Source organism: Mesocricetus auratus, unplaced genomic scaffold, assembly GCF_017639785.1.
Source record: "Mesocricetus auratus isolate SY011 unplaced genomic scaffold, BCM_Maur_2.0 Super-Scaffold_100031, whole genome shotgun sequence".
NCBI lineage: Eukaryota > Metazoa > Chordata > Mammalia > Rodentia > Cricetidae > Mesocricetus > Mesocricetus auratus.
In genome coordinates, this window is record NW_024429212.1 from 4,096,800 (window position 1) to 4,117,056 (window position 20,257).

Consider the following 20,257-nt stretch of genomic DNA (forward strand, 5'->3'; position numbering starts at 1 on the left):
AGGAGTTCAGTTAATTGCTTAGCTGTGGGTGTCTGCTTCTGCTTCCATTGGCTACTGGAAGAAGACTCTAGGATGACATTTAAGGTAGTCATCATTCTCATTATCGGGGAAGGGCACTTAAGGTAGCTTCTACATACACTATTGTTTAGGGTCCTAGTTGGGGTCATCCTTGTGAATCTCTGTGTAATTCCCTAGTGCCAGATTTCTCTTTAAACCTATACTGGCTCCCTCTATTGACATGTCTCTTTTCTTGCTCTCCTCTATTCTTCTCCATACTCAATCTTCCTGGTCCCTCATGTTCTCCTCCCACCTCCTCTTCTCCCCTCCCCTTTCTCCTACCACCCTCTTCCCACCCCCATGTTCCCCATTTGTTCAGGGGCTCTTGTCCCTTTCCACTTCACTGGGAGACCGTGTATGTCTCTCTTATGGCCCTCCTTGTTTCCTACCTTCTCTGGAGGTGTGGATTGTAGGCTGGTAACACTTTTCTCCATGTCTAATATCCATATATGAGTGAGTACATACCATGTTTGTCTTTCTGTGACTAGGTTATCTCATTTAGGATGGTTTCTTCTAGTTCCATCCATTTGCCTGGGAATTTCAAGGTTCCATTTTTTTTACTGAGTAGTACTCCATTATGTAAACATACCACATTTTCAGTATCCATTCTTCTTTTGATGGGCATATTAGTTGCTTCCAGAGTCTGGTTATTACAAATAATACTGTTATGAACATGGTTGAACAGATGTCCTTGTTGTATGAATGTGCATCCTTTGGGTATATGCCTAAGAGTGGAATTGCTGGATCTTGAGGTAGACTGGTTGCCATTTTTCAGAGAAACCGCCATACTGATTTCCAAAGTGGCTGTACAAGTTTGCACTCCCACCAGCAATGGAGAAGCATTCCCCTTTCTCCACATCCTCTCCAGCATAAACTGTTATTGGCATTTTTTATTTTAGCCATTCTGACAGTTATAAGATAATATCTCAAAATTGTTTTGATTTGCAATTCTCTGATGGCTAAGGATGTTGAGCAATTTCTTAAGTGTCTTTTAGCCATTTTAGATTTCTTTATTGAGAATTCTCTGTTTAGTTCTGTACCCCACTTTTTAGTTGAATCATTTGGTGTTTTGGCGACTAGCTTCTTGAGTTCTTTGTATATTTTTGGAGATCAGCCCTCTGTCTGATCTTGATGGATGTTTTCCTGTGATGAATATGAAATGGCCTTCTTCATCTCTTTTGATTAATTTTAGTTTGAAGTCTAATTTGTTAGATATTAGGATAACTACACCAGCTTGTTTCTTAGGGCCATTTGATTTGAAAATCTTTTCCCAACCCTTAACTCTGAAGTAACATCTGTCTTTGAAGGTGAGGTATGTTTATTGTATGCAGGAGAAGGATGGATTCTGTCTTTGTATCCATTCTGTTAGCCTGTGTCATTTTATAGGTTAGTTAAGACCACTGATAGTGAGAGATATTAATGACTACTGATTGTTGATTCTTGTTTATTTTGGATTTGTTTTTGGTGGTGTTATTGATTGTGAGCTTTCCCCTATTTCTGGCTTTTGGAAAAGTGAGATTATCTATTACCTATGTTTTTGTGGGTGTAGTTAACTTCCTTGGGTTGGCATTTTCCTTCCAGAGCTTTATGTAGGGCTGGATTTGTGGATATGTATTGTGTAAATCTGGTTTTCTCATGGATTATCTTGTTTTCTCCATTTACAGTAATTGAGAGTTTTGCTGGGTGTCGTAGTCTGGATTGGCATCCATGGTCTCTTAGTGTTAGTAGAATATCTATCTAGGACCTTCTGGCTTTCAGAGTTTTCATGGAGAAGCCAGGTGTAATTCTGATCAGTTTACCTTTATATGTTACTTGCCTTTTTCCTTTGCTGCTCTTCATATTCTTTATTTTGTATGTTTCATGGTTTGATTATTATATGAGAAGGGGACTTTTTTATGGTCCACTCTATTTGGTGTTCTATAGGCTTCTTGTACTTTCATTGGCATATCCTTCTTCAGGTTGGGAAAGTTTTCTTCTATGATTTTGTTGAATGTTTTCTGCACCTTTGAGCTGGTCTTCTTTGCCTTCTTCTATACCTATTATTCTTAGGTTTGATCTTTTCATGGTATCCCATATTTTCTGGATATTTTGTGTTTGGGATTTGTTGGACTTAATATTTTCTTTGATCAATGAATTTATTTCTTCTAGTTTTTCTTCACCTGAGATTCTCTCTTCCATCTTTGTATTCTTTTGTTTATGCTTGCATCTGCAGTTCCTGATTGTTGACCCAGCTTTTCTATTTCCAGCATTCCTTCAGTTTCTGTTTCTTTATTGTCTCTATTTCAGTTTTCTTGAACTATTTGAATTGCTTCCTTCATCTGTTTCTTTCTTTCTTTTTTTTTTTTTTTGCTTGTTTTTTTTCTTGGCTTTCCTTACTTTCTTTAAGAGATTTGTTGATTTCTTGCACTTCTTTCTTCCATTTCTTTAAGGGATTTTCTCATATCCTCTTTGAGGGCCTCTGTCATTTTCATGAAGTTGTTTTTATGGCTATGGTTATTCTCCTCTGTTTCATCTATGTAGTGATGTTCAGGTCTTATTGGTGTAGAGTCCCTAGTCTCTGGTCTTGTCATATATGTATTTCTGTTGTTGGATGTGTTCTTATACTGTTGTCTTCCCATCTCTTCTTCCAGTGGGTATAGGTGGTGTCTCTCCCTCTCCTAGTAGGTATGGGTTCAAGGTTCTATCCTCTCCTCTCTCCTGGATGATACAGGGGCAAGACGCGAATGGTGGCTGATGTTGGATATTTTGTTTTGCCTTCAGGTCCCCCCATGTCTCTCTGCCTCTCTCTGTCTCTATGTGTCTCTCTCTGTCTCTCTGTCTCTTCCCCCCCCCAGAATGTGGAGGAGCAAGAGAGGAATGATAGCCAATGCTAGCTGCTTTGTATTGCCTCCAGGTCCCTCTGCAGGATTTGGTGGCAGGAAGGGTCTGGCAGCTATGGGTCAACGAACTCCAAGAGCCTAGAAGAGCCCCTGGAACTCACGTCTCTACCGGAAGGGTTGAGGGGCAAGACAGGAATGGTGGCCAATGCTGACTGCTTTGTTCTGCCTCCAGGTCCCTATGCAGGATTCAGTGGAAGGAAGGGTCTGCGACAGCCAACATTTCAAGTCCTGCAAGTAACACCTACCATTTGTCTCATTTTGAGGAAACTTCCTCACTTCCAAGATCCTGGGCTTTAATATTATTCTGAGAGCTATTACAGGGAAACCCCCATAATTCTGGGTCTAAAAGCTATCCACAGCTCTGCCTGATGTTCAGAAGATTTATAAAGAAAAGTTTCTATGGTCCGTCTACTGCCACATAAAAAACCATGTTCATATTTCTTCTAGATGCTAGAGTCAGCATTAGTGCATCACTCTGCTGGTGAAGTGAGTTACATACATGGCTAAGGTCACCTGTAGCTCAGAAGCTCTTGGGCTCCTTGAAGTACTTTGTCTTTCCCTGCACATTTCCTGTGGATGGGTCTGGACTTACCCAGTGAAGTACCTACTGCTGACAGCAACAAAGCTACAAATCCATTGTGAACACCTCCAGTCTTTTCTGTTGCATGTTCTCCTGTACCAGTGGGCAACTGGAGCCCTATGACTAAATAGAGAACCCTGTTGGCAAGGACCATCATGATCATGAGTACAGTGAGGATACAGACTAGACACTCATGTCAATGATTCACACCCTGTTCTTTCTCTTGATTCTTGGGTAACCCAGCCATTGAACAATGTGTGCCTGTGATGACTTTGAACTAAAGAAACAAGTGATTGTTGACAATGATTTCTCTCACCCTCATGATTCACAAAATAACTATTGAGAAGACAAAGTTATATGACATGAAATATGTTTAGTGCTCTCTGGAACAAAGTATTCAGTTATTCTTACATCAGTACCTGTTTTGGTCTTCTCACTTCTGGACTGACCTCATATCACAAGGTTGATAAAGTATATATTTTTCATAAATTTATATCAGAGCATTTTTTCTGAAGCCAGGCATGGTGGCATATGTTGTATTTCAATTACCCAGAAGGCTGAGGCAACAGAATATTCATGAGTTCAAGGCCATACTGAGTTCCAGGTTAGCCTTGACTAAAGAGTAAGACACTGTCTCAAATATAAATAGAATAAAAATAATAAAGCAAAATTCAGTAATGATGTAAATGGACCTATAAATAAAATGATGAATGGTTAGATTTTATAATATGAAAGTGTTATGCCAGATAGGCATATGATTTACTGCCTTGGGCAAAAACTAGACATCTTATGTACTATACTACTATCTTCAAATCTATTCTGTAATAGAATGATTCCAGTTGCCCATTCATTTGACCATTCACCTGTCTATCCAGTTACATACTTCTCACCCATCTATCCACCCATTCACCCAACCATTCAGTCTTCCAGCCACCCACCCATTCATCTAACATTCACCTATCTATTCAAGCATTCATTTTCCCATCCATTCATTCACCCACCTATCTGCTGGCCATCTCTTCAATTTCCCATCTACCTATTTATCTATCTATTCAACCATCATTTCCCAAACTATCAACCCATCCATACATCCATTTATTTGATCAATTATATAACAACTCATTTTAGATTGTTAAATTTTGTGATAAATGTTGCCCTATTGCTTTAAAAGACAATATAAACCCGTTAAGTATAGCAAAAGTCATGATTTAGAGAAGAGAAAACCTAGAGACAATCATAAGAGACTTTCCTGAAGCCATCGGCATGACAGGAGTGACCCGATACTGGCAGCATTATTATTATTCCCACCTAAAATGTATGAAATAAAAAGACAGAATGAAAGTTTAACTTTTTGTATGTTCTTATGTGTGTACATATAGAGGTATATATGAGCATATGTATATGAGCATGAGGGTAATTACAGGTAAAACTAGTACACACATAAAAATCTTAAGGAACCATGGATACTATCATGTATTTATTTCTTTTAACATATAAATTGCTACTGGAACAAATAAATAAGGTTGTTTTATAACAATAAATAAATGAGAGTAAACCTTTCATTAGAGTTTGTTCCATATACTTTAATATGTATGAAAAATAATATTTAAAATTATGAAATGATTAATTATTCTTTATACATGAAGCATGAGAAAACCTAAAATAATAAATCTTTTCAGTCACTGTAAGTGATCAATAGAATTATCATCCAAAATATGGTTCTCTTTGCATGCATTCAAGAATATAAAATGTAAAAATTAAAATTCATTTTCCATTAAATTATTCAGTCAGTAGCCACAGTTATAAGTGAAAATTTGACATTCCAATTTTGCCAAACTGATAGAGGATACATTTTTATTTTGGTCTCCTCAAATAGGAATAAACAATTTATCATCATGCTTCCAATGTACACTTCCTCTAGTAGACAGAGAAAATTCAATTTACATGCAGTGATTCAATTTATATTAACATCAGTGCCTTGTAGGATTTTAAAAGGTAATTTTTGGTATAACAGGATGAGCACACATACAAGAAAATAATACATAGTATATTCAGGCTTATAGTGCTTTGATTAGACTTGCCTTGCTGAGAGAAAATATTTGTAAAAGCTTTGCTGGAAGACTTACAACTGTTTGGTAGTTTGAGCAATGTACAACATCAAAATCTGTGGACATTGTGCCTGAAGAAATTACATGAAAGGAGAAAGGGAAGCAGGAGTTAAGGCAAGGACTTCTGGGGTAAGAGTGTGGACTCAAAGCTGCTTCTGTCTGATGCAAAGTAAGAAGTTTCAAAATAATAAATAACAGACTAAAAACCTCAAAGAGAGGAAGATTGTAAAAGCATCCCAAATAGCAAAGGAGAAGATGGGACAGCTGAATAATGAAAAAGAAAACATGGTGACTGACATGACAGAGAAAGAAACACAGGGCTCCATCTGTGGTCTTCCAGAGGGGAGGGAAAGTGGAAGCCTCATCCTAAAGGTCTGTCAGGAAGGTATGGCAAGAATAGTCCAGCAGTCCTCCCCACCAGACAACCCACAGCTCCAGCAGATCTTCAAGTCCACTTTGGGTGTTTGGTAACACAATGATCCCTCCATGTGATGGGCTAGCATTCAAGAGGAAGCTAATTTGTCACTCTACAAGTCTCGGAGAACTGTAGGTGGGCATCCTCTTGAAGTGGAAACTATTTTTCTTAAAGATCCAACTAACCAATTTTTTAGTTCTATGCTCACTGGTGTTCTAATATGTCTTTCTAAATCTTCCTTGCTTGGGTGGTATTGTTGGCACCATGATTGGTGTAATCCCCTCTGAACGATACTAGAGACTGAGCTCTTAAACAAGAGCTTCTCACTTAAGGGCTCATGACATAAAACTGTAAGATATAGTCATAGCAAGAGGTGCATCAATCACAAAACAAACAAGAAACACAGCAAGGTGGAAAACACACACTCCTAAGAGATACCAAGTCTGAATTGTTGAATGTCATTATACTGGAATGGTTAAAATGTCAACTATGCTTTCTCTCTCTCTCTCTCTCTCTCTCTCTCTCTCTCTCTCTCTCTCTCTCTCTCTCTCTCTCTCTCAATTAATTCAAAGACAGACCAAGGATGCAAGGAAATCAGTTGAGGACATGCATAAGAACATGAGACAGTCAGCAAAGGGAGAAACATTGTTCAATTGAGGTTAAAGTAGTCAAATTATGTGACTGCTCATCACTTTTAACCAGTTTAGTTTTCAACATGATCATGGTCAAAGTTGACCTGATTTGGTTAGCAGATGATAATAAAAGAAAGGAAGAATAAAGAAACCCTACCACCAGCACCCTGCCCTCCCCCTACTTCCCATCAAATGCTGCTCGGTATCCTGGTCACATCCTTGAAAGATAACTTGGTATAAAGTCAGTACAGTGCCCACTGCACAGGGTCTGAGAAGTCATGAACTGGAACTATCAGGACTTTTGCAAAGGCAAAGGCTGATTTCTTGTGTGTACTTTACTCTCTCAAACCAAGTGGAGCAAGATGGACAAGGAAAGTTAGAAAATGTGAGCTTGAATAGGGCTCTGGGTATGAGAGTAGCAGAAAGCCAAAAGGCCCTCAGGTGTTGGAAAAACTGTAATTATTTAAAACCTACAGGAAAAGAAGGCTATTATAAGAAAAGAGTTAGGCATAAGAGAATAAAGACCATTTAAATAATTGAATATGAATGTCAATTGAGTTATTAGAGTTATAATCTCAATGGAAAGGCTGCCGATAGAGACAGAAAGAATACTTTCTTTATGACAATTCCTCTTTCAACTAAAAATAGGAGAAAAATGTCTATATGGTAATGAAGAAAATTCAGAGCTAAAACAATCAACCTCATGTAATTATCTATTCAGAAAAAATATCATATAGCTGAAACCAAGACTGTTGAATCATTTAATAAAACAAAACTATAATAAGCTTTAGGTCTGTTTAAATACCAAAGGAAAAAAGCAAAAAAATGCAACTTAGGATCAATCATCTTTAAATTGTACTTTAATTACATCTGCTTTCTCTGATAGAGCCTGTGGCTGACTTGTAACTATTCTATTTTTCTTCACTCATTTTAATGCTAAAAATGAGGCCTTTCGTTGGAATATTCTCTATTTTTCATAAGAAGAAATACAACTTCCATCACCACCCCAGCATGTGAAGAGCCCTGACGAACATCACTCAGTAATACAATGGATTGGCTTCAAGTTCATGATCCATCCCAAGCTTAGTAGGGAGAGAAGCCACACACAATCAGCTAGACCAAACGTCAAGAAAACTCTGTGTCTTCAAAGAGTAAGGGAATTTCCCAATATAGTTAGGCAGGGGTGACAGAGAACGGTGACAGTGGGACGGCTGATCAATATGAAAAACCTGGGAATGTGTAATGCCTGTCCCCTGTCTAAATACTACCAGGAACAAACTAACCCCAAATGAATAACCTTCTTATATGTGAAATTACAATGACAAATCCACATGAAGACCAAAACCTAAACCTAGGAGAAGTGTGAGTGCCCAAAGCCAATCCATAAAAGGCAAAAATGAAAAGTAGATCACTTCAAGATGTAAACAACATTCTGAGTGATCCAGTGAAGCAATATTCAAATTCCAAACTAGGAGGAAATGTGTGCCAGTCACATTATCAATAATAATGCTGTGGACAACCTCACAAACTCCGTAAATTAAGCACTCATGTTCCAAACTAAGAAAAACGTATTAATAGAATTCATCTATAAAATGTTTTAAAGAAAATCTAATAGTAGTGGAATCTCCCAAAACTGGGAAACAGCAGAGAGATTTAGTGAAGGAAGCTCCAATCTCCATCAACATGATCAGTCCAGGAATGTGGGCTCAGAGCTGAGCACACCCAGATACATGCCAAGGATTTTGGTCTTGCTAAACATAGCCATATGGATGGATAATTCTAAAATCAAGTATTTTACATTGCACATTCAAGAAAATCTCCAATATCCTCAGTTAAGACCATCTTGTCAGTCAGGTGAGTTGTTTGTTATTTGTTTCACTTTTTAAAACATACTTCTTTTGGGAAATTGGGATGTTACATAAAAAAAGGAAGATAAGGTTTTAACCCACAGGATTGGAGTAGACATCAAATCAGAACTACCAATATTTATAGGAGTAACACTGAAATATAGCTAGAAAGATTGATAACAGATGCCAAATAGCTAGATAATAAAAGATAAATAGATGATAAATGATAGGTGGAAAGCAAAAGGGATGATAATATAGGTGTATGATAGACAGATGCTAGATTAAATGAGTGGTAGATAAATGATTAATAGCAAGTAGAAAATAGAAGACAGATGATATGTTGATGAAAGTTTCTTGTCCTGCCAGGTCCCACTGCCCTTCTCAGCTCCAATTAAACACACAGACTCCATAGTAATTATGAAACTCTTGGCTGATGATTAGGGCTTCTTATTCGCTATCTCTATCTTAATTATTAACCAATTTCTATTAATCTAAGTATTTCCGTGTGATCTTATCTTACCAGAGTTCAGATCTGTTATTCCTTTGTGGTCTACGTGGTGACTCACTTTGGCAGGCTCCCTCTGCCTACCTTTCCCAGAGTTCTCCTTGTTTCCTAGTCCTGCCTTATTGGCCAACAGTGTTTTATTCATCAACCAATAAGAGAAACATATACACAGAAGGACATCCCCGATCAATGATACACATATATATGATAAATATGAGGTAGATGACTGAGATGATAGATGATTTATTGATGATAGATAGATAGATAGATAGATAGATAGATAGATAGATAGATAGGTCATACACAGACGATTGACATCCACTGATGACAAGTGTATAGGAGAGCAATATCAACACCATGCATGCATCACACTCTGCTACTTGACACAGCCTAGCACCAATGACAACTTAGTAGCCATACATGCAACCAAGCTTTCGGGTTTACATGCAAATATACTTTCCTATTAAAATCAATCAGAGTCTCTCTGCAAAAGTAACTCAGAGTGGTCTAGAAGCAGAAGATGATCTTACAACAAGTTGTGTAAGAGAATCAGGGAAGCTCCAGGGGTTATGATGATCTTGGATAGTTAGGATGAAAGCCTGAGCTCGGGCAGCCTCAACAAGCTGGACACAAACACCCACATATACACTCATCTCCAAGCTTTCCATCATTGTCACATCGCTCCTGGACCAAGTGCCCTATAAAGTTCACCTTCCTGGAGAGTAAAGATCAATGTAGGAAGGAGAATACCCATTGGTTGACTTGATAGATCTATGATTGGCTCAAGAGTCACACAAAAAGTCATAGAGCATCAGGTATTCTATGGGACACATTAAGAAGACTGTCAGCACGGAATGGGAACAAAGGATGCTCTGGGAGCATTGTCCCAGCCTATTTCTAGCGTCCATTTGACATGAATTTAAATGAATGCAATAACTTATCCACATTTTTTAAAAAATAAAACTGTCATATTTCCAACTTTCTTTTAACCCCCCACCCCCACCTGAGCTATGCAAGAGTTTCTCCTCCTTGCCTTGTCATTTCATTTGTCACTTCTCTGTAGGACTGAGCAGGCCCTCCTGGGGTCCTGACACTGTATTTTTCAGGGAACCCAGATCTCCTGCTGTCTTTCTTTGCTTTCTGAATCTCTTTCTATTTATGATACAAAGTAAAATAAAGCCCATTAAACCGTTTATTTACATGAAATCAGGGCGCTTGTTCAGACACAGCATGTGGTCTGAAGAGGCAGACATTCAAGCATGCATACATTTTTCCTGATTGCACTGGGACATTTCTTTTTTGGGTATTGGAAAGCTGCAGTGAGCCAAGATGTTCAGAATTCAAAATAAGATCTTCTTCTGAACCCTGTGTTTGGGGTAGATACTGAGGTGTGTAGGCATTACTGGGCTTTCAGAGATCCTGAACTTCTATGAAAAGTTATCTCAGCACCCCCAACATTCCAGAAGCCTGTACTGGCTCCTGTTTGGCAATGGGAGGCGGAGGCTGGATGTTCATTTAGTTTGGACACTATCCGAGTATCCATCCCCCAGATCCCAGAGTGTGATCTGGGAGTTAGAAATACAGAGTCCACGCCAGGATTCCCATAATAAAGGCAATGTCTCCCTTGTCAACTTGCAAAACCATCCCAGCCATGTCTTTGCACAGGACACTCAGGAGCTGGCTCAGGGCCATGATGGAGTGTGGCCCAGGTGACATCAGTCACAGACCTCCTTGCTCTAAAGTTGTGAGAAAAGCCATTCTCAACACATGTTTGTATCTGAAGTTGGATATAAAATAGATACACTAATTTTTTTTAATTTTACTTAGCTTTATTTTGTGTGCATTGGTGTGAAGTTGCCAGATCCCCTGGCACTGGAGTTACAGACAGTTGTGAGCTGCCATGTTGGTGCTGAGAATCGAACCCAGGTCCTCTGAAAGAGTAGTTACTGTTCTTAACCACTGAATCATCTCACCAGGCTCCCTCCAAATTTTTTAAACCCAATTTGTATCCTGTTTGGTTGTTGTCTCTTTTCTGGAGGGAAACAGGGGGAGATGGGGGTGCTGGGAGGAGTAGGGGAAGGGGAAATTGTACTAAGTATGTATTGAATGGGAGAAGAATCTACTTTCAATTTAAAAAAATTACAAAAAAGGCCAAATTTTCCACGCTATCTCAAAATGTTAAAATAAATAACACACACAAAAAAGAGCTCTCATGATTAAAATATCCATTAATCTGCAATGCTTGTAAACCTTGAGATGGGTGAGTTTTTCTTAAATCCTCCATGTCTGTTTTAAGTAGCACTCATCAGGCCTGTCACCTGAAGTCCAGATCACTCTAAGGATTAGGGAAACAAGAAAGAACAAATCTCCCTGAACATTTAAAACAGATAACTTCATGCTGATAAGTGAGAATTAGATGAATCTAATTATGAAAACAACTTCAACACTAAATTGTCTTATTTTAAACTTAAGCCTATCAACCTATTGAGTGTATGAGTTTTCTGATATCCACTTATCTGATTCCTACCCGTGTGGTAAAGTATACTGGAGAAACAAAGATACCTTGTGGTGAACACTACCATACCCTGAAAGACTAGTAGGATGAGGGAGAATTCAAAGGAACAATTATGACACGAATGACAGTTGGAAATGAGTTCCAAGCAGCATCCTGTGAGATAGTTGGACCCAGTGAAAGGCATCAGAAGGAATCCATGGGAATCCTGAACCGACAGTCTCACTGGCATGCTAGGGTACTCTGTGTGGGATAAAGACCTTGCCTAGTTGTGAAGGCAATCACCCCCATTCCTCTGACCTCACAGTCGCCTTACCTTGCACTTCTTCCTGATTCCTCCATGTATGCTAGGTCCATCTTGGCCCCACCCTGTCAGTCTCCACTTGCTGTATTCTAAATGTTGCTGTTCTCCAGGGCGAGGGCTTTGCAGACCTTCTCTTCCTGCTCCCTGCTCCCTGCACCCATGCCTTCAAGGCCCTAACCCTCTTCAAGGATTCCTATGAGACAGATGAGGGCTCACACATGACCGAGACCTGTGCCAGAGACCCTGCTGGGCAAACACAGTCAGCCCCCTGCACAGTAATCAACATAGACACTCGGAGGTAAGCACTGTCTTTCAACTGCTCTGCTTTGCCTCCCTGAGGAGACACCCAGAAGCACACTATACCTAGTTCCTTCTTTCACAAAGTGAAAAGACCAGGCAAGCCCAGTCCTCATGGCAGTGTGAGTCAGTTTATCAACTTAGATCCCAAAGAATCAAGTGGCTTTCGTGGCTACATTTTGGCTTATGGTTGAGTAATGTTCACATACTGGTAAATTTTAACATCTTCATGAACCGTGGGGAAGCCTTGCCTATCTCTGAAGAGATCAGACCCCACAGCCTTGTTCTAATGGACTAATGCTACAGTGCACTGCTCAACAGAGGGCTGGTGCTGGCTTTGTACTCCATCCCTCCTTCCCTGCCCCTCCCTCCCCCTTTCCTCTTTCCATCGCCCTTCTAACCTTCCTCCTCAACTCCCTCCCAACCTCCCTCTCCCTCTTCTCTCTCCTCTTTTGTTGTCTCAATATTCTTAGTCTGTTTTTCTATTTCCTGGGAGCTTTAAAATGTTTATAAAATACCATCCATATATATGTGTCATATAAAAATTCTTCAGTTGCTTTGCATAGTTACAAAGATCTCTTTGGCTTTATTAATCATGAGGAAAGAATCATTACTTGGAAGAAACAAACTTACAAAGGAAATTAAAAAGTAGAAAAGTAAAAAACTCAGCACTTTTCGTCTTTCCATGTAAGAACATCCATTCCTTTGGAAATTAAGTTTCTCAGGCATTATTCCTACTTCACCATTCCAAATTCTAGCTATAACCCCCCAAAAACCCCAAAAACAAAGAACCAGAGACAGTACTGAGAAACAGTATTGAAACCAATGTTCCTTCATTGCATATTTTTATTGCATACTAGTCCTTCCAATACACCCATTCTCTAGCTGCATACCAACACCAATCCAAGCAAGGTTAAACAGTTTCAAATTGAGATGCTAACTCGAGTTGCTAGAAATAGAGCTTTTTTAAATTGGGAACTAGGAACTTAATTCTGTGTGAAATATTGCCTTCTCAAATGAAAAGACGAGGGAGTTCCTTTCCCAATGAATAAGAAGAACCGAAAGGACTTTTAAACTCTACCTTCTACAACAATGATGAGATCACCTTACACTTTTTTAAAATTGATCCCTGGCCATTCTCTAAAATCAACATGCTTTTAGTTTTAACTGTGTTAAGAACTGTATACACAGACATGGAGCCATGATGTCCCTACTTATCTGGGTCACCTGCGTGACAGGGTTCTCACTCTTTGCCAGCAGTAAGCACTTTCTGCAGGGGTGGTTCTTTTCCCAGTGCCACAGAAGGCCCAGATCTGTCTATCTAGAACTCCAGTGCTGAGACTGCCTCTTTCCTAATTGCCTCCCTGCTAAGTTCTGGTCACTCTGGAAGTATGCTTCAGACTAGGGACTTCAGTATCAGAACTTCCTCTTCCAATTCTGTAAGTTCCAGCAAGCAGGCAGGCAGGCAGGCAGGCAGGCAGGCAGGGCACTTGAGCAGAAGTTGAGAGCTTACATCCTCATCTACATGGGAGAGACAGAGAGAGCTAACTGGGAATAGCGTGGGCATTTGAGATCTCAAAGCCCACCTCCAAGAATCCACCTCTTCCAACAAGGCCACACCTCCTAATCCTTTCCAAACAGTTTTACCAACTAGGGGCCAAGTATTCAAATATATGAGGCTATGTGGACCACTCTCATTCAAAATACAATAAATACCTTCCCATACACTCTGGAAGTTGGAGGCCAAGGGGCTTTCTGTGGTTTCCTTCTACTTTCTCCTTGTTTTGTTACAGGGTCTCACTCCATAACCCAGACCCTTCTGGAACTCACCATGCAAACCAGTCTAGTCACAAACTCATGGCAATCCCCCTGCCTCAGTCTCCCGAGTGCTGGGTTGATAAATGGAAGGCACCCTGCCTGGCTATGAATCCCTTACTAAGGACACTAATCCCCAGCCTGAAGCAGTGAATAGCCTTCTTCACACAACCACCTTGTGAGTTAAGACTTCCACAGACAAGGTGTTAGAGACAAACACCAAGAACGCAGTCCTCCTTAAGAGACCTGGGGATGACTGAACAATGTGCTCTGAGAATCTTCTCATTGCTCTTTACAGTAGCAAGGGGGTGCTATAATGGTAACCATAGCAACCTGAGAATGCTCCTGGGTGGACATCCTGACTGTCCACGAGTCAGAGGGAAGGCACAGTGGCTGAGAATGAACAGCTGAAGGTAAGTACAATACCAGCACACACCCGCAAGGGGAAGAATCAAGTTTCACTAAGCACAACTTTGTAGCCATGAGTTCCCTAGGAACCCCACTTCTGGATGTACCAAAGAACCTCCTGTATATTGTATATCCATATATATATATATATATATATATATATATATATATATGCAACACAAACACAAGATCTTCCTTGTGACACACTGAAATACCTTCTAGAACAGTGGATCCTAACCTGTGGATCACGACTCCTTTGGGGGGTCAAATGACCTTTTCAGAGCTATCACCTAAGTCTATTGGAAACCACAAACATTTACATGACAATTCATAACAGTCTCAAAATTACAGTTATGAAACAGCACTAAAAGTAATTCTACGCTTGGGGGCCACCACAAAATGAGGAACTGCATTAAAGGGTTGTAACATTAGCAAGGTTGAGAACCACTGGTCTAGAACATTCCTATCACCTCAAAGCAAAGGTGACTCATAAACTCAATTGAACTGGTCCATTTTACTCCTGTGCCTTTGTTGCTAGACAAAAGCATAGATACATTTGTTTATTTTCTGTTACTTCTTCCCTTTCGTTTATGAAGAGCTCTTAATCTGTTCTCAGAAGAGGAAAGGCTGGTGGGATTTAGAGCTGTGCGACGTTTAGGTGGGAGACTGAGAGAACGAATATGCTTTGATTGTCAGGATTTAGGCAATCAGTATTTTGGCTTTAAGCAAATTAAATTTAAGATGCCTGTTAGATGCTCGAACTGAGCCCAACCCAGTGAGCATCCCTAATGCAAATAGGCAGGTTAAACAAGAAGAGAATCCTCTCAGGTCAGAGTGTTTCCCTCAGACAAACACATGGCAAATGTGGGCGGGGTTCTATGAGGAACAGAGTACCAAGTGAGGGCACGGAGCTCCGGGCATTGCAGGGTAAAGTTACAAGCGTGAGAGAAGGCACAACCCCTTCAGAGTGCAGATTGGAACTCTTCCTGAGAAGACACAGCACCATTGCTGAGGACGGAAGGATCAGCCCATGGGGAAATGGAAGTTACAGAGCTTGGAGCCAACACTGACAGGCTCTGAGAGCTGCCTGCGGATGGATACAGGTTAAGGATGGAGCAGCTCTAAGTGAATGTCAGTAGACTGAGGAAATGATGCTTCAGGGAGTCAGTCACATATGGAACGAAACTCTATATTCAGTCCTCTGAGAAGTCAGTCAGAGCAGCCTGAACTCGGCCAACACAGCCAACTTTCCATTTCATTGCCTTGGCTCACAGCTCAAGGAAGGATGCACAAAAAACCAACAAACAAAAAAACCACCTCTGCCTAGCACCTTGCCTCATAGGCTGTGGTCAAAGCATGTTCTGGTGTCCTTGTTTCTCTGGGAAATATTTCTCTTTCATCTGCACGTAAACCTCTGTCAAATGAGACTAAAGGAAGCCTATCCTAGCCACTCTGAAATAGTAGCCTGTTCTAATTGGGTAGACATGTTATCTTTTAAATTTCCTGGGGGGAGGGGTGCACAGCTACCTGTGGCTCTTCTGTGGATTGCTCTCTGCAACTTGGATCAGAGCCAACTCTTAGAAGTTCCCTTGTTACTGTACCCCCAGTTATGTGGGATCAGTTGCTGCTTTGGTTCTTGGTCTCTACTGACTACTGTCTTTGTGTATGATGCTACTAGGAAGGAGCTAATATAGGAAGAGGAGAAAACAGGACAGCAGACAGTCCATTCCTGGGTCTAGGAGACAGATAACCTGCAGAGCCCTAAGGTGAAGATTCTACAAGACTGGGCATGTGGGGACTGTCACTATTCTGGGGAAGAGTCATTTATGAAGTACCAGTAACCTGACTCCATCTCCGGGTCAGAACCACTAGGGTGGTCTCTCGGGTGCCACCAGCTGTGACAAGTTCCTAGCAGCACCATTCCCCACAAGCTGGTACATGCCAGCAGAATCCAGCCTTCGATGGACTATAGATGGATCTCAGATCCCACAACCAAGCTGAGACACTTAGTAGATGCGCCTAAGACAGACAGGGTCGAGCTTCTCCTTTCCATTCATGCTGATTTCTCACACTCCTACCCCCCCTCCAGCCTCCAATATCCCAACCTCCAGGTCTATAATAAAGCAAGAACCATGGGGACCCAGGCCTAAAGTTTGTGCAAGCTGACTCCACAGCTTACAATGGCATGCTGGGCACAAGACTGGGAATTCAGTTCTTTCTTCTGTGCCTTCTTAGTTTCGATCTCAGTCCTAATGGACATTCTCCATCTGCCAGTTGGACCCAATGACTCTAGAACTTTCTCTAGAATCATTTTGTATCAAGTGAGCTTTGGGAAGGATCTAATACACACGTGGTTTGGGAGGTAGCTGAAATGCTGAATTCATTTCATTAGGAGTAAGTCCTATGCAGCTGTCTGGGTTTTGGACCTAGTGACCAAGGGTGAAGCAGGACAAGAGACCGAGAGACATCCATGGAAGTGGACCCTGCAGGTGGCCTGGAAGAAGGAAAGCAAAGCATAGCAGCACCACCAGCACATGGCAGGAGGAAGGAAACCTCAGGACGGTGTGCATACAGGAAATAGGATCTTCTGAGGACTCATCTATCAGTGAGAACACAGAATGCTTGGCTTTTTAAGACTGTATTCAGTGACCCCTGAGTTCAGATAGGGAATCCTGGCTACCCACAGGCTCTACCCTGGAGTTTCTAAGGGCCTCTCCATTCTGAGAGTCTGATGGTAGAGCTGAGGAAGTCAATGGGACACAGCAGCATCTGGAATACAGGTGTGTCCAGAACCTGCAGCTGCCAGCTGGAGGGATAGTTGATGCCACTGAGTCCACCCCCGAGTTCAGGAAGAGAGTTTGTAACAGACACAGGACTCCATTCCCAGTTGTGCAGGGCGCCAGCCTGAGGAACTCATAGCGTATTGTTTTTGGAACATTAGTAACCTCATAAATTTGTGCTGCCAGGATCCCCTCCCTGGCACTCTTTAGCTCAATGAGTTGGGGGTCGTACACCTCAACTTTGTACTCCTGACTGCACTGTAGTCATACCTGGGATTTCTGCCCCATAGAAATCTACTGGCCAGCCCACCTTCAGCACACAGGCACAGCAGGGGACAGCGTTGCATGTAACCACTTCTCACAGAGAAGAGCAGAGGGACACACACTTCTTAGCACCAACAAATTAGCCTTTAAGGTATTTCTCTGCAAAGCCTCTGAAACTGCTGGGAGAACGAGGTAGGCCCCTGCAGGAAACTCCACCAGAAGTAGAAGAAGAACCAGGCAGGACCTCTCAACTCATAGCGCTGCTCTGGTTATCAGCTTAGGGGCTGGCTGCAGGCCTCTCATACAGGAACTGTTTAGTGTGCATTAGAAGGAAGAAATACCTCCACAGACCATTTTAGAAGACTCCACAAAAGCTAAATCATGAGTAGATCAAAATCTCCCCATTTCTGATGACATGGTCAGCTTTGTTAGGAATTCTACTGAAAAAGAAGAGGAAGGATGCCACAGGAGATCCTCCACATTGTTGGCCTCACAGCAAATAGTCCTCAACATTTCCCAATTGGCCTTTTGTTTCCAGTGTTCGTGAGTGTCACGGGGCAGAAGCCACTGTGCAGTGACCTTCCCCGTGAAGCATTTTCATTCCACTTTGTTATTGCCTTTCTCTCACTCTGTGTTGTACTGCTGTAATGGAATACCTGAGAGGAGGCCATTCACTAAAGGCAGATGTGCTCCTTACAACAGGAAGTCCAAGGAACACCCTTGTGAGGAGACATCTGTGATACACTATCACCTGCTAGGGCATGGGGGGTGACGAGAGAGAGAGAGAGAGAGAGAGAGAGAGAGAGAGAGAGAGAGAGAGAGACAGACAGACAGACAGACAGACAGACAGACAGACAGACAGAGACAGACAGAGAGAAGGGAGGGAGAGAGGGAGGAAAGGGAAGAGAAGGAGAGGAAGGGAGAAGGAAGAGTGGGGGAGAGGAGACAGGATGAAAGGAGACAGAAAAGGGAAGAGAGTAGGGATAGTGTAGAAATGTTTCCTAAGAAACTTCTGTACAGAAGCACAGTTGTTGTTGTTCTTATTGTTTTATTTATTTGTTTTCAAGACAGGGTTTCTTTGTCCTGGAACTTGCTTTGTAGACAAGGCTGGCCTTGAACTCACAGAGATCCACCTGCCCCTGCCTACCGAGTGCTGGGATTAAAGGCCTGCGCCACCACCGCTCAGCTTGGAGCACTTATTCTTATCCCCAGTCACTTCTCATAGGTCCTAACAATGTGCCAGTGGAAAGACTCAGAGGCATCTTTGTATACTGTTTATGATGGCCACAGCCATACAGCCCAGGTACTTGACTAAGCAAGAACAAATGGTAAAGCCATGCCTGACACCCACCACCTTCTGAGCAGCAGGAGGTGAGGTGGGAGTTATGAACTCTTTGGTAGAATACCTTCACAGTAGGAAACCCACTAGAAAACTGCCTCTGTACCTCGATATAGCACAAAAATAGACATGCCCAAAGAAATCCCTAGTTACTATAGCAACAAGAGACTTTCCCCCACTATTTATAGATCATGCATATTAGAGATGAGTACACATGCTATATTTCTATTTTTATGTATTTAAATTAAAACATTTGCCAAACAAAACTTGCTTCTTCCCTACTTCCGTCATGCATGAGAAATGAAATGACTTTTAAAAGCCAGGGTTAAATGGGGCTCTAAATTATCAACAAGGAAATCAAAGGGTGGAAATATATTTCAGACATTTGATTTTTCACTGCAAATCTTAACTGTCCATGGGCTTGCCTGCATTTCATTCCAAATGAATGAATATCGGACAGAAAGTCAATGTTCTAAGTTGGACACCATATCAACCTGCAGTCACCAGTCACCAAGGGTCATGAGCTCACATCTTCATGTGCCTGATAAGAATGAGTTGCTGATAATGAACCACAATGTGGCATCAAACAGAAGTTCCAGACATTTGGTGATAGGATCCCAAGTGGAAGGTGAAATTGAGGCCAGAAGAGCTGGGTTGCAGTCCAAGCTGTGATTCTGGGAGCTGAAAGTGAATCCATTTTCTCAGCTGTAAAGTTAAACAGCTACACAGGCCTCAAAATGCAGTGGAGTATATTCAATGAGATTATGTGCAAATGGCTGTATCCTGTATAGCATGCTATAATCACTGAGAAATAGTTATTGGTGATCAAAACATGATCATGTTATTTAAAGTTAAAAGACTAAGGGCCTCTCCCCAAACATGAGTACTTTATAATACTAATCATAAATTTCCAAGGGAACACAACACATATCTCTACGTTGCTAATTTTACCACAAGTTGGAGAAACAGCATGGCTAAAACAATTAAGACGAGGAAATACTTCCCTCGAGCTGAGGACATACATATCCAAGATGCTGCACCAGGGACTGTGCCAGGATTTTAATAGATCAAGGGGAACAAATCCCAGAGCAGTATTAATAGGACCCAAATGGTGCTGGACAAGACAAGAGAAGGACCATGTCATCCTAAAGCCAGGTATCTGTGTCACTCACCGTGAGCCACACATTCATAGTTACCTTCTATTCTCTCAAACACAAAAGTGAGCGTCATGCATATGCATCCCAAGGTAGATGATGACAGCAGTATCAGGAGGGAAGGCCCCATGGGGAGACATTACATTCACTGCTGAACAGTACTGAATAGTAGGAGTGGGTGGAACTTCTAAGGGTAGAAATGGCATCAGAAAGAAAGTAAAGTGAATGTGCCCTGATCAAGTTCACTGTCCTTAGCTAGGCACAGAGCAGTCGCAGTTGGGGTGGGGGTGGGGGTTAGGATTGAACAGTCCAGCAAAATAAACCTTTACAATTCTGTATAATGTGTATCACTCATCCATGA

The 20,257-nt window shown here is 41.4% G+C and overlaps 2 long non-coding RNA genes across 3 annotated transcripts in view; one reads left to right on the top strand and one right to left on the bottom strand.

Moving 5' to 3' along the window:
• Positions 1 to 20,257, bottom strand: part of LOC110343254 — a 447,219-nt gene that overhangs the window by 223,397 nt on the left and 203,565 nt on the right. The window lies entirely within an intron of this gene.
• LOC121135161 overlaps positions 14,293 to 20,257 on the top strand; it is a 37,010-nt gene continuing 31,045 nt past the window's right edge. For both annotated transcript variants that reach the window (XR_005872368.1, XR_005872369.1), the window contains exon 1: positions 14,293 to 14,364. This is a non-coding gene — a long non-coding RNA (uncharacterized LOC121135161). The remainder of the gene's footprint in view (positions 14,365 to 20,257) is intronic.